This window comes from Uloborus diversus, chromosome 3 (assembly GCF_026930045.1).
Source record: "Uloborus diversus isolate 005 chromosome 3, Udiv.v.3.1, whole genome shotgun sequence".
Lineage (NCBI taxonomy): Eukaryota > Metazoa > Arthropoda > Arachnida > Araneae > Uloboridae > Uloborus > Uloborus diversus.
In genome coordinates, this window is record NC_072733.1 from 67,156,588 (window position 1) to 67,171,557 (window position 14,970).

Below are 14,970 nucleotides of genomic sequence, written 5' to 3' on the forward strand. Positions count from 1 at the left end.
GTTGAACCACCTGTCTAAGTTGACCACCAAAGTACTTCGCCGCAAGTGGCCAACTTATACAGATTTCACTGTACTGGGTATTTTGGGTCGTGTATTGTATGTTGTCCGCTTTTCAAAGATAGAAAATCCCTTGTCATATCATCGCTAAATTTAGTATTTCTTTTCAGAGCCAGGTTTAAAAAGTGAATTAACAGAACAGCATATACAAAGCAATAAACTAACTTTGGGATCCATATGAGTACAGACACTTTTGTGTTTGTGCTCAAGCTATGAGCGCAATACTTTTACGTTAAGACTTCGAGCATCCTGCTACCGAGCGGAAAATGAATGAAACGAATACTTGACATTTACCTAAATACGGGACAGAAAGCTCCATTTCGAAACTAATGGAAGTTGATAGGTTACAGTCTTTTATCTAAGGCATAATTACAATAAATAGAACTATATGATACCGATAGCCCGGTTATGATATCCAGAGACTCCAGCTCCGTCTTTGTAATGGATTCATCAGTCTGGTATAGTCGATGGAATAACCGAGTAAGAGGCAGGTGTTCTCTCATTGAAGTTGAAATCCAACAAACTGGTAGCTAAAACTAAATTAGTACACCAACCTAAATTATCGCCCTTAAGCCAGGGCTAGGACTGAACTACATAGCGACAGCTCGGCTGTGATTGCAGATATTGTAGAACTGGAGGCTAAACGTCTGCCTCCAGCTTTGCTAGTGACTATTCCAGACTAATTAGTAATAGCAAATCTCTGGATGTTATATTAGCTGTAGGTATATCTGGCTGTAAGTATATTATACGTGTATATAAATGTTTTAGCTTTAAAGAGCCAATTCGTAATGGTCTGGCATTTTCAACGGTTTCATTGAATCAAAATCAAATATGCACTGTAAAAACGATTCAGAAACGTTCCTGGAAAATAATAGGCAGCTGATATGCCCAATTACAGCCAGTAACATATCTTACAAAAACCAGGAACGTTTTCCGATAAAAGTCAGTAATCTTTCTGAAATATTAAGAAATCTCCCCTATTAAAGCCAGTCGTGAACCTTCTAGAAAAATTAAATAGGTTAAATTTATTTGATAAAAACCTTCCTGATTTACCAAGAAAGCTCCAGAAATATTAGAGCAACCACGGCTAAGCTACGGAAAAATTGCAAGCAAGAACCAAGCATATTCCTTGCCTGCAATGCCTGCCACGCAAAACTGTAGCTATCCAGTGACTTATTTGCTCCCATTGGAAGCTTAGTCAATCTGGACGAGCCATCAACAATCTAAAGCCGATACACTTAATAAACACGCTCCATCAATATTTAAACTGGTAGCAAAAAATATTTTTCACATCAGTGCAAGGTCTGCATTCGTGCATCTTTTAGGAATTCAGGAAACTTTTTTACGAAGATACTTGATTTTTTGGGGAAATAGGTGAAAACCTCTGAAATTACGAAACGTTCCACGGAAATAACCAGTAACGTTTCGGAATTTTTTTACAGTGTGGACAATCCAGATTTTTTGGGGTGGATGGCGACCCTAGTTGCATCTCTTTTGTGACTTAGAACATCTTTCAATCTCATTAATAAGAAATTTCAGTTGAAAAATTAAGCTCACGATGGCGGCTGATAGCGCGTTTGCAGGAAAGCAACAACATAATTATTATTCATTAAAAAGAAAGATATGTCGAACCAACTATCTTGGAGGAAAAAAGCTTTTTTTGAGTTCTATTTTATTGACTATGTATACAGCGTGTTTCTGAACTCTTGGGCAAAACTTTAAGGGGGGGGGATAGTACACGTCTGGACAAATAATATAATAGCAAAAATAAGGGTCCCAAACGTTTTCCGAAGGAGATAGGCGCCATTAAAGTTTATGGTCCAAAATTTCAAGTGACCATAAAAAACGGAAAAATTGGTCGATTTGTTTGCGGTTTTCGCTAAAATTATTCTTTTTATCAGTATTTTCTTGAAGATAAATTTTGAAGAGGTAGTTTAAAAAATGCAGATAGAGCGCGCTTTAGACTTTGGAGCAACGATCATTTATTTTTACCGCTATTTTTGAATCGCATTAAATGTTTTCTAATGCTTGGACTTAAATTTTGAGCTGAAAACCTGAATTGTTGGGAGTGATTAAGTAGTGAAAACTGAACTGTCTTCAAAGGTTGAAATACACTATGTCACAAAAACATGTATGCGTCAAGAATAAATTGAGCTGCAACCAACAAACTCGGAAGGAATGTAGTTTGGTAACAGATGATTTAAATTTCATCGCCAGTGACGAAAGGGTAAGTGCGCGTTCTTATGTGCGCGTACAAGATGCGCACATTGGTACGATTGAAAGTGTGAAAGCTTGTATCAAAGGGCACTTCAAACGAAATTATCGAGTTGTAAGGACGCTATTACGACCTTTTAGAGAGTCGGATGACCTTTTAGAGGTATACGAACAATTGTTGGACTTTTTAAAGTGACGTACAGTAGGTCTCAGAGAAGCAGGTTGGTTCTACGCCAGTATCTACCGCCATCTCGGTCGGAGCGATATGATAGTAGATTAGTGTAGGTAGAAGTAAAATGAATCACTCCATTGCGATTGGTTAAGGCATTCCAGAAATGCAAATGAGCGCGAAGATCGCACATCATAAGAGCGGCCAAACCGTATCAGCAAGGTTGCTAACATTAGTTCCATGCCGTTTAATACCTTCCAAGAAACTGATGGTATCAAGAAAAACAATCTTGAGTAGACTGAAAGATGCTAGTATCTCGAACCGGCGTCCTTTGCGATGGATTAGATTTTCGTCGATTGGATTTTTGCTGCACTTGATAGCTGGGTTGTGACATACAGCAGACATGTTATCTTCAACGATGAATCCCGATTTCGTTCGAGTGGTCATAGGTATCTTATTTCAATTCATATTGCGCTGTGTTTTGTTTTGTATAGCTGTTGGAAGAGGCAATACAACTTACGGTTTTGTAACATTTATTGTCTCATAAGTTCTTAATGAAACTATCTTTTGTTCTGAATTTGTAATCATTTCTTTATCTTGTCATAGGCCACATCCATTTTAAGTTTCGAGAAGATTGCTCGGTTCCTTCTGGGTTAATATATTTTTTTTGTGACAGAGTGTATTTCAACTTCTGAACACAGTTCCGTTTGCGCAACTTAATCACGCCCAATTTTTCTGATTTTGAGCTGAAAATTTAAGTCCAAGCAATAGAAAAAACCTAATGAGATACGAAAATAGCGGTAAAAAATAGATGTTCGTTACTCCAAAGTCTAAAGCACCCACTATCGGCATTTTTAAAACTACATCTTCAAAATTTATTTTCAAGAAAATATCGATAAAAAGAATAATTTTAGCGAAAACCGCAAACAAATCGGCCAATTTTTCTATTTTTTATGACCACTTGAAATGTTTGACCCTAATCTTGAATGGCACTTATCTCCTTCGGAAGATGTTTGGGACCCTTATTTTTGCTGTTATATTTTTTGTCCTGATCTGCACTATCACCCCTTAAAGATTTGCCCAAGAGTTCAGAAATACCCTGTATGTATGAAGTATGCATGCGTAAACACTGAAAGAGAAAAACAGTAATCTAACTCCAATTTCATCTTCTCACATTTCTCGCCCAGTACCAAAAACACCATTATCAACACACAATTATTACACTTTCAATAAAGCTACCAGTTCAGTATCTACCTTATAAAATCACAATAAAAGCCGTAAATGAGAGTTCCAAACGTTATAAAACTAGTAAAAATAAAGCTACGGAGTGAACTAACGATGTGTCATGATCAAACGCACGACTTTTATTTGTTTTGTCAGTCTACAATGAGAAATGAGCACGCAACGAATTGTAAAAATGGCGTTTTTAGCGGAAGAGCAGGACTCGAGGTGACATCCCTATATCATACCGTGCGTTTTAGTGAGTGAAGTAATTGTCAGCTATCTTGGATTACGCATGAACTTCATTGCAATTTGCGATTGCATTGCTAATGTGCATACTTTTGAGAACTAATCTCAACTAAATATTTTCACCATTTTACCAAGGAAGAAAATGCAGGTTTCTTTAAAAAAAAGAAAAAGAAAAAAAAAAAACATAAGTAAAACTAATACTTTTAACTCAGTTTTTGAGTCATTTTGATTGTGGTTTTTGTTGATAAAAAAAACTGTGAGTAAAATTTAATAAAATGTATTTTAAGGTAGACTTTTATAGATTTTTTAAGCATATTTTCTGTTAGATAAATTCTTAAATTTCAAAAAGAAAGTTAAATTAGTAAAAAATAAATCGTCTGATGATTTTGTAAATATTTACTTTTGGAATGAAAACATTGAAAGAGAAATTATTTTCATACTAACTAATTAAATTCAGTGCACATCACTCATTTGTAACATAAAAGTGATTAGTTTTGTTGACATTTAAATTTGTACAGAAAGGTATTTAACATATTTATTCAACAGGTTAATAATGGCTAAAAATGCTCCAGTTAATTAGGCTGTGGATTTTCTTCATTTTAACCCATTGAAAAAATATTCTTTTAACTTTAGTTTAGAAGGAAAATAAACGAAACCAATTCGGTTAAACTAATTTTACTTGAAAAGATGCGCGCTTTACCTGACATATGAATGGATTGGGGAAATGGAAGGAAGAATAGTTTTTCAATCATTCACATTGCTCCTAAATAAAAATTGCTTCGTCGTCAGCACAAGTCGTGTCATGGGCCCAGTGCTGACAACTGTACAAGCTTTACTTTAAATACTAGTCGTTGCAGTAAAGATATTGTGTCTTTACTGCACTCTCTTTTCTCTTTCACTAGCTTTCAGTTCACTTACTTCTTTGGTTTAAGTTTCCTTTTTCACTTTTGAGATTGATTATTTTTCACATTTGTGAATGCCAATGTTATGTAGTAGTGAATGGACGCAAATATATGAGAGGCTATTAACTTGTAATAACTTAAACTTATATCAAAGATACCCGGTTTCCCCAACACCTGTATATAAATAAAATTTGGTAAAGGCAATAATCCAACTAACCTAAAGCGCCGAATAAATAACTGGAAAACGATGAAACTCGCTTCTTGCAGAAACACAATAAATTAAATACAGGGTAATCTGAAAACAACAAAACGGCCTTAAGCAAATCCCTTCCTGCTGGTTATAAACTGTGTCTTACCTTTTTGTTCCCTATCGTTCAGCTTAAATAAAAGTTCTGTTCTACCCTGTAGTCCTATTCTGTCCGACATTCCCGTAATACACAGTGGCGGACCAAAACACTGTGACACTTACCAAAATGAAAGAAATTCTCGAGCAAAAGAGAACAATTGTTCTGTAACTTTTGTCGCATAAAAAGTATGCTTCAGTTGATATGTTTCAATAAAAATACTTCACCTATGCATTTAGGGCACCAAAGTAGCACTGATAAAACTGAAAATGATTTTTGATCTTCATCGTGAATCCCAAATTTGCAATACTTGCCTGAAATCGGTAAATGTGATTCGTGGCAAAAACAGATTATTTGGGAACGATCCCTTACATTTCGTCGCCTATCCGAGAATAATTGAAGTTCGGCTATTTAGATTGCCGATATCTTTTTAAGTTCTTATGATATTCAACAGGAACTTTCTATAAGTTACCAAATCTATTGCCCAAGAAATTTTGCGAGTTATAAATTGCTATCTTTAACGCAGGCACAATGAGAAATCAGTTGTTTTAAATGTTCTTATTTCATCAAATTTTCAAAACTTTTATTTAAAAATATAGTATAATAATTCTCTTGTATGCTCTCAAGTTTTCTGAAAAGTCTGGTTTGCCAAAACGGAAAGATCTGCGTGTTATGAGCCTAAAACATATGAGAGCAATATATATGTTTTTGAAAGAAATGCTTTTATCTTCGTGAATATAAGCGATATTTTTATGAAAATATGTAAAATTACTGTACGTAATCTAAACTATTAAAATCTGTGCTCCTCTGTCTGCCGGTCCATCTGTCAGTCCGTCTGAAGCTTAGTTTTCTCAAGAATCGCTACGAGTCGAGAGCCGAACGACGTAACCATCGATTTGAAATTTTACAAAGAAAGCAATAAGACCATTCTCGTAATTGTTTGACTTTAATTAGCAGATATGTTAATTAAAACGTCAATAACATCGCGTTACTCAGAAATTTTTAATTCTTTCCTGTTGCCATTTTACAAATGCTGGGTTAGCAAACATAAAGTTCTGCTATACAAATGTAAAACAACTTTTTTGTCTAGAATTTTATTTTAAATTTGCTTCATTTCTGTTTTCTCTGATATATAAACCGTAAAACTACTTCTCAAAGCAATTTTTTGTTTAGAATTTCATTGCAAATTAACTTCGTTTCTCTTTTATTCGAAGTAATGATTTTTATTTCTCTCAGTTGCCATTTTACATGTGTGTTAACAAATAACATTTTAAACCGGATTAACCTGTTACTCTATTCGGACACAACCTTTATTTATGTTCTGCCTTTTTTCATTTTTATAGCCAACGTTCTTAAATCTTTTCAGCGTATGAAAATTAGTTTATTAGTTATGTTTATTTTAGAAAGTGCTTTTTTTTAAACCGGCATTATTTTTTGTTTCATTGTCTGAGTTTATGTGTGTTTTTAGCATATCAAAGTTGCTCCTTTTCGTTCTGTTGCAAATAGTAAATTGATAACCATTGTACGAGTCTGCGTTAAAAAAAAAAAAAAAACTATATGTTTACGTTAAAAGTCTATTAGTATTTAATCTGTCTTGATGCTTTCATTTCAAGTAATCATACAGGCAATATGTGTCATTTTATGGGAAAAGCTGATTGTTATTGCACATAAATGTTTTGGATATAGTCTATTAACTGTAATTCAGTTTAACGTGAGGTCATATTTTAGTTGATAATACATACTTTTTCATCTTTTGTGCGAATTGAAAATACTCTTAATTGGAACCATTGACAACTATTACTAACATTAATGAGGTTTTTGCCAAAAATGTTTTACTAGTGCTTTGCAAAACCCTGCATCACACGCATTCATTTAATCCCTAACGCGCTAGAAACTGATGTCACAGTTTTATAAAAGCATCAACTTGATATTTCTTTCATTTTTGAGGTAGCCCGTGCAACGCCGAGCGACGCAGCTAGTAAGCAAACTAATTAATGAAATTTACTGCTTATTCCCCCTATTTATGACGAAGATTGATCAAAAATGTTCCTTGTTTCATCAATTTGTTGCTGGTCCCCGAAATGTATAATAAAGCAAGTCAACTGAAACATACCTTTTATGTGACAAAGGTCACAAAACAATTGCTCTCTTATTCCTCGAGAATTTATTTAAACTCTTAAATTTTGCGAGTAATGCAGATTTTTTGTTTGCCACTGTACTTCCAACCCCCTGACTCTTTAAATCTCAATAACCCCCCAGTTTCGGAGAAACTCTATTGATATTGTTCACTGAAAATATAACTGAAGTAAATATTTTGATTAAGTTACAATTAAAACAATTGTACCAAAATTTACGCAATTTGATTTGTACTAGTTTTCTCTTTGAAATCAAATACTTATATATTTCCAGGCTCATAACCTTCATTTTAAAAAATGACAGCGTATTATTTATGTTTGTTGCAGAAAAAGTGAAAATGCTTTCATATAAAACATAATACATAAAAAGAAAAGCTGCGAATGGAAGAAATATCGAATTAATTATAAAGAAACACCTTCCACAATTGAATTAACAATATGTCAAGTGAAATCTGTATCAGTCGTCCTAATGCCCTAGATAACAAAGAATCCGGTCTTTTTGTGAAATAAAAGAAAATTCAGATTAAAGAGTTGTCTCAGTTGGTCACCTCTCCCATGTTATAAGGTTTAGAGTACCATTTCATTGTTACTTTTGCCTACCAGTTTCCAAGAACGCAATTGAAATGTAACCTCATTCAATAGCAGACCTCAACACACCCCAACAATCTTGACCTTCGAGGAAAGCCACTCCAGGTCACGGCAATTACTTTCGCTTTTCCAGAGCTGCCATCTGATGTAATCTGTTATCCACAGATTTCTTCTTTTTCTTTATTTTTTTAAGTATATATTTTGTGTTATGCTAGATACTGTTTAATGCGAAACAATTGTTTAAAATTTTTTTTTTATCAGTATGGTGAAACTGTATTACACAATATCAAAGAATGTATAGTCCGTTTGAAAAAGTGCTTTGTTAAAACATTTGTGGTTAACTTTGCAAACGAGTTTAGTAATTGAAATTTCAGTTAGATAAACACTAGTAAAATAACGACAAAGAAAATGCATTTTTCTGAAACTGCGTTACTGATAACATGTCCATCTTACATTGACTACCATATCGGATGTCGATGAGAACGCACAGTTTTCATATCTAACCCGTGAAACGTTCAATTTAACTCTACATAACTAACCTCAAATTAATGTTACTCTATACTAATCAGTCGACTCATTAAATACAAATTTCAAGCAAGTACATTATTTTCTACATTTTTTTCAAAGAAATAAACGCAACTCAATAGAGCTTTTCTAAAAATTTCAACTAATAAATTGAAAAGAAGTCAAAATTAACTGTTGCAACTTTGACTACTAAAATTAATAGTTGCAACTTTAGTACATGTTAAAAGTTTGCTCTCTAGAAACATTCCATTAAACGTCAATCATCTTTATCAGACGAATGTTTGGTTATTTAAGGTCAAAAGAAATCTTAATACTTAATACACAGTTCACTGGATTTCTTCTCTTAAACACCCTTGAATAAAAATTAATTGTTCTAAAGTCAAATGATACTAAAAAAACTCTCTAACTTCAAAATTTTTGGCCTTTTCCATGCATAAAATCATTAACAGTTTCTAAAATACTCATTCTAACAATCGTATTCTACTCAATCCATACGATTTTTATTGTATTCTACTCAAAGCAAAAAAATACGTTAGAAAGGATGTCCCACTTGCCTAGATAACAAAATTGAAGTTTCTCACCCTTTTTCCCTCAAAAAAAAAGGGGAGAAAGCCTACTAAGTCCGGGACTGGGACTCTTCAGCTATGATTTAGGAAGGACATATCAAAGCTTTGTGTGAAGAAAAAACTTGGGTTCTAATATTTTCCTAGAAACAACCTTTTTTTAGTTAAATTTACTGGACTCTTGCAGATGTACATAAGTATTCCTATTCAAATCCACCCCAAAAATAACCGCTTATATATCCATTTCACTGTGCTATTCTCTTTCAGATTTTTTTTCACTCAACATAAATAATAACTAATGTTGCATTAGAATTTCACTGTGGTATACTGCATATACTTTCTGACTGATTTATTTATTTATTTTGAAATATAGTGCCTTTTAGTGAATTCCATATTTTATATTTTATTTTACCGATTTTGAAAAATATTAAGGTAAAAAAAATCTCGTTCATCAATATACGGTGGACATAAATGTAATTTTTCTCTGGTGTAACTCTAACCGTTTATTTTTCATTGAGTTCACGTTTCATTTTAATTATAGGATTATTTTTGTTGATAAAAAAATGTGCCTAACGTCCCGTTAAATGGAATCTGTTTTCTGAAAAATAAAAATTCTGAATTTTTTAAATTTTAATCTAAGTTACTCATCGTCTTCTCCCTAAAATTTCCTTAAACTTAATTGTTTTAAACCTAGTAAACCTTATTATTTTCAAATTTATGTACAGTATAACTCGTTGTCTTTAAATCTTGTCTCTGCAAGTTATTTGAGCTTCTACTTGAAAAAAAAAAGTTGCTGAGCAGTAGCTTTATTAATGATTAAACGAGCGAAAAGCTTTATTTCTCCCGGTAAATGATTTTACTATCGTCATAAAAAAATGCACTCACTAATGTAACAATTGTCGAAATCCACGCTATGCCCCCCTCCCCCCAAAATATAATAAATGATATTCTACTGAATTTCCAGAAAACACTCTAACGAAACTAATTTATTGGAGCAAACTATTAAACTTTATTAACTTTTCATGAGATTGGCGTGTTGATAATAAATTTTCAGCAATGAATTTTTCAATGTAATGAATCAAGCTTTGCATGTCGTGGTTTTTAAGCACGCAAGACCATCAAATAGCTGAGTTCTACAAAATGATGAAATGTGTGCTTTTAGTAACAGCTAACTAGATAGACAGAGGATGCTTATAAATATGAGTGAAAAACTTTAGTCAAAATATTTATATCAAAACATCTTATTTTTTCAAGATTGAAATAATTTATTTCAGCGTAGGGAAAATGACTAGCTATGGGCACCCAATCAGTTAAGGGCAGGTTTGTCTTGTAATGTCAATATCAAGTTTGTAATCGATACTTCAGGAGCACCATCAGTGGTGTTCCTGAATGCACACCATTTTTTTTTCTAAACATAAGATTTTATTCACGGCGCGAGTTTTAATTTTAATGCTTCTCAAACACCAATAGTGAACTTTCTTTGCATTTAAGCTTTAAAAATGTTTTTTTCTTAAGGATCTAATCTTGCTGTTTTTTTTTTATTATCAGATCATAGTTTAAATTGGTACGTACTCATTTCTTAGTTTTTTATCTACCATATAGGTATGTTTTTACCATTAACTAAAATGTTAAGATCCTCTCCAGCCAATGTGCCTCTAACTAGTCAATTAAAAGTAAGTATTTTAGTTATGTTCACATATGTTCATAGTTAATTCTTTGGACATTCTTACTCAAAACTTATTTAGAATTAATCGTAAAACTTAAGCTAAATTTGGCAGACGATTAAAAAATGCAGCAGTGGAATAGCTATATTTTTATTTATATATTTGTTTTGTTGTTGTTGTTCAGATAAACTTTTCAAAAGCAATTTATCAGTTAGCCAATTTTTAATTATAATGTTGCTCGAATTGGTAAATCAAAAAGAAAACTAAATGTATTATTTTTGTTGAATACTTTTGATCTGTATTTCGTGAAAATAATTAAATTCAGCTAGCATGATCATAATTAGTTTTTAGTCTGACCATTACTAAACAAATTTGAACAAAACAACAGGTCAAACCTGTGATTTCAATTTGTGTCAAAGTAATATATAATTTATAGTTCGAAACTAATGAAAATTTCACAGCTATAAAACTGAAATTTCTAAGTTCTAGCACCGTCAGAATTAGTTTCGCCCATGAACCAAAACTGCAACATTACAGTTCAACGACATTCCAAATTCAAAAAAGAAAAAAAAAACCTAAACCATGCCCACAAATAGTCATTTACCCTACTTCAATTTACCTGAATACCCAGTGTTGCTTTACATTTCATATTGTATACTTTTTTTTCCGATTTGTTAAATTTATTTTTACTTCATTTAAAAGAAAAAAGATTATTGAAAATTCACACGTTCATCAGTTGATTTTCAGTACATAATATAAAGGTCCTTGATGTCCACAGTTAAGAGAGCAGATGGTTTTCAATTTTACTTGATAATGACGTAAACTAGAAAAGTTGTTGAAAGAAATAATTGAGTTTTAAAAATTTTCGAGACTATAGTTCAAAGGTACTGCCCACAGGCTACATAAATAACTAAAAATGAATATTATCTGCAAATGTTTTCTTTTGTCAATTACTACCAAAGCTTGTGTTTCCAGTGAAATGTTATTTGCTAGAAAATAGTATGAAACTAAAAAATAAATAAATAAGAAAATAACGAAAAATTTAACGATAGAAAGAAAGATGATAAAAATCTAAAAAATGCAGCAAACAAGATACTATTCCAGTAAATCTGTTGTCCTGCATAAACATTCTTTTTCTTCACTTTTATCTAATATATATAACCCCCTGCAAAAAGTAGTGTAGATAATATGATCTACTTGTTTCAAAGAATGATTAAATAAAATCTACTACTTCGTTTAGTTTATAGTTCTCTGAAAAGAAGTAAAGTCATTAAACGCAAAAATTAGAAACACCCAAAATGGTATTAACGGAAATATTAATGTGCTATTTATTAAACATAGTCAAATTTTGACAACATTAAGCTGAAAGTTATTTTAAAGAAATTATATACACACACACATAATTAATATTATATATACACTCTAATTATATATATGCACACACTTTCGGCTACACACACTTAAAGAGTTCTGCTCTGTGAAGCTATGTGGACTTGATAACTCCAAAAATAACACTTCTGAAAAAAATAGAAAATCGTCTAAAGTTTTGAAAGACTGGCAGCAAAAATGACTCATGTAATTTCTTTTTTCAATATTTTATTTTAAAAAAACTTTTCTTACGAATCAGATCATATGATATTTTGACATAAACTTTAAAACAAAGAAAGGAAAATAAAACTATTTTCTACAGTTAATTTAACAATCCAATTCATTTATAGACGGAATTTAAAGAGCCCAATTCCTCGTTAGTTTTGCAGAAAAATATTGGCTAATGAGAAAAACGCTATGAATAAGAATTTTAAACTTACACAATATTTATTCTTTCAGAGAGCTATAGAAGGTTCTGAAAGACGCTCAATAGTTTTATTTAACAAATCTAAGCTAAGCTGAGATTAATATAAATAGTTAGCACGGTGTCTTCCAATTTTCAATCAAATCTTTTCCCCAAAAAATTATTTGAAGTACAAATTTGGCACCAAATTATGCCTTGTGAGAAAATACTAAAAATAAAAATAAAAATAAAAGGCTAAATGCATTTTTCAATTCTCGACACAAGTCCGCCCACACAGTCTAAATGTTTTGACCAAACCCAAGTGGATTGGGGTCAAAAGCATTTAAAGCCCACTGATTGGAAGAAAAAAGGTTTACTCCTTTTTTTAAAAAAAAAGAAAGAAAAGGTATAATTTACATTGGAAAACTATTTCATAGCGGTAACAAAAAGAAAGAAAAAACAAAACTCAAAATGCATTGAAAATTCATAATTTTTTGGCACAGACTTTTAATTGCATATTTCCTTTGGAATAATTCTTAGTAAAATTATTTTAACTGTAAAACAATTTTACTCATATTCGCTGGATACAAATCAATTTAGGTAGACGCTATTAAACACCTGGGCGGATCTCTTAAGCAGGCAATATTGAACTGCATTAAATAAAAAAAGTTAAGAAATCGGAACTGCTTTCTTGACCTCGGGCAGTCGAAGGTGAAGTCAGTTAATACATAAAGTAACCTGTGACAGAGCGAGTTGCTCAACAATCCTTCCGTACTTGCACAAAATCTGGTTGTAAACACCTTAATCTCACTAGTCGACAAGGCAACGATGACAAGAAGAAAATGCATAATTACGTCAAAGCCGTCATCAAAAAAACTCATCAATGTTGGAAATATTTCTTTTTAAAAGCCGTGTTCAACGTTTGAAGTTGTTGTACCTCCGGTTATAGATTTATCAAATAATTAGTCATACCATGTTATTGATAGAATTTTTTTTTTATTCTTTTGAAATTTTTGCCATTTATTTTGTGATTTTACTAACTTTTATTGTGTGATTAAGTAACTAATAAAATTACTTTCTTGATTTATTTGTGTTAATCAACCAGTTTTGCATGCTTTCACTTTTTGGATAAGATATTTAATCTTGTGGCTTTATATATTTTTTTACATTATAAATAAAGCGATCTAGGTGTTTCATAAGTAAAACTTACATGTCTCATGATAATCATAATTGAAGAAACTTTACTTAGTACCATAGTATTGGGTAATTTTTTTCAAAAAGTAAGACTTTTAGTAATTGAGTAATTTTGAATTTAAAATTATTAAAAATATTTTAAAAAAATTCCTAAGCCAAAACCCGTTCAATGAGCTTTATATGAATTGAAATAAGGAATTATAAATCTCCTATTTTTTCATCGTCTATGAACATAATTTAAAGTTCCCGAAAGTGATTTAAATTCGAATATTTCATGTTTTGTATTCAACGTTGGCTTTTATGCTTAACATTGATGTAACTAGGTGATAAATTCCTTAAACCATCAACAATACTTGAACCTCAGGCTTTGAAATTTGTTATTACATTATAAATAAAGTAATAGAGGTAATTTAGCAGCAAACTCATCATGAAAAAATAATTTTAAATTTTTCACTTGCAGTTCAATTCCATTTTTAACATAACTCTTTCTATTTCTGCAAATTATGTCCATTTCGAATTAATAGCAGGGTACTTAACTTTACTTTTTTTTCTATTCTTGAAAAAATGTTTAATTTTGACCCAATTTTAAAAAAAATCTAGAAATCTTTTTCAAAATCTTTCTATTCAAATGCATTCACCTGTACGTATTATACAAAGATTGTATTATTTGTCTAAGAAAACTGCTTGGAGAAAAATAAAAGCAGTTTCTTATGTGCTTCAATCGCGTTTCCAAGTAATAATGTTGACTACGTCTGATGAGATATAGATCAAGTCCCCCTTGGAGACGACAAATATCAAGCAACGTGACCTATTGACGCTGTGACATATTTCAAACCTTTTGTCTGAAACATTTTTTAGGAAAGTTATTAAAGATTTTTTTCCCTAAACACTCTAAAAAAGACGCCTCAAAAATAAATTTTACTGTTCGATTTTTTTTTCTTTTTTGCGTGTTTGAACCTTTTTTGATACCTTCTCTAAATGCAATGATTTAAGATAAAGTAGGTTAATATGATTAAGCATCAGAGACATGTATGAAAATGAAACCTTAGTTGTTTGTGCAATTCTTATCTTTCGTTTCGCGAGTATATTTTTATTTATGTATTTTTTTCGTATATATTTTTACTTTATTAAAAACATTAATGTCACTATTAATATCATAATTACTGCAATTATTGTTATCATTATTATTGGTTACAACAGAAGTTCCGCCTGAAACATTTTTTTTTCTTTTCTTCCTTTGAAAAATATTTTCCCGCAAAAAAAAAAAAGTCTTAATGAAATGGATTTGTTTATTACTTATAGTCTAATTTTTCATACATTTGACAAATATAAATCAAGCTCAAACAAAAGAGAAAATAAAGTAAGACAAAACAA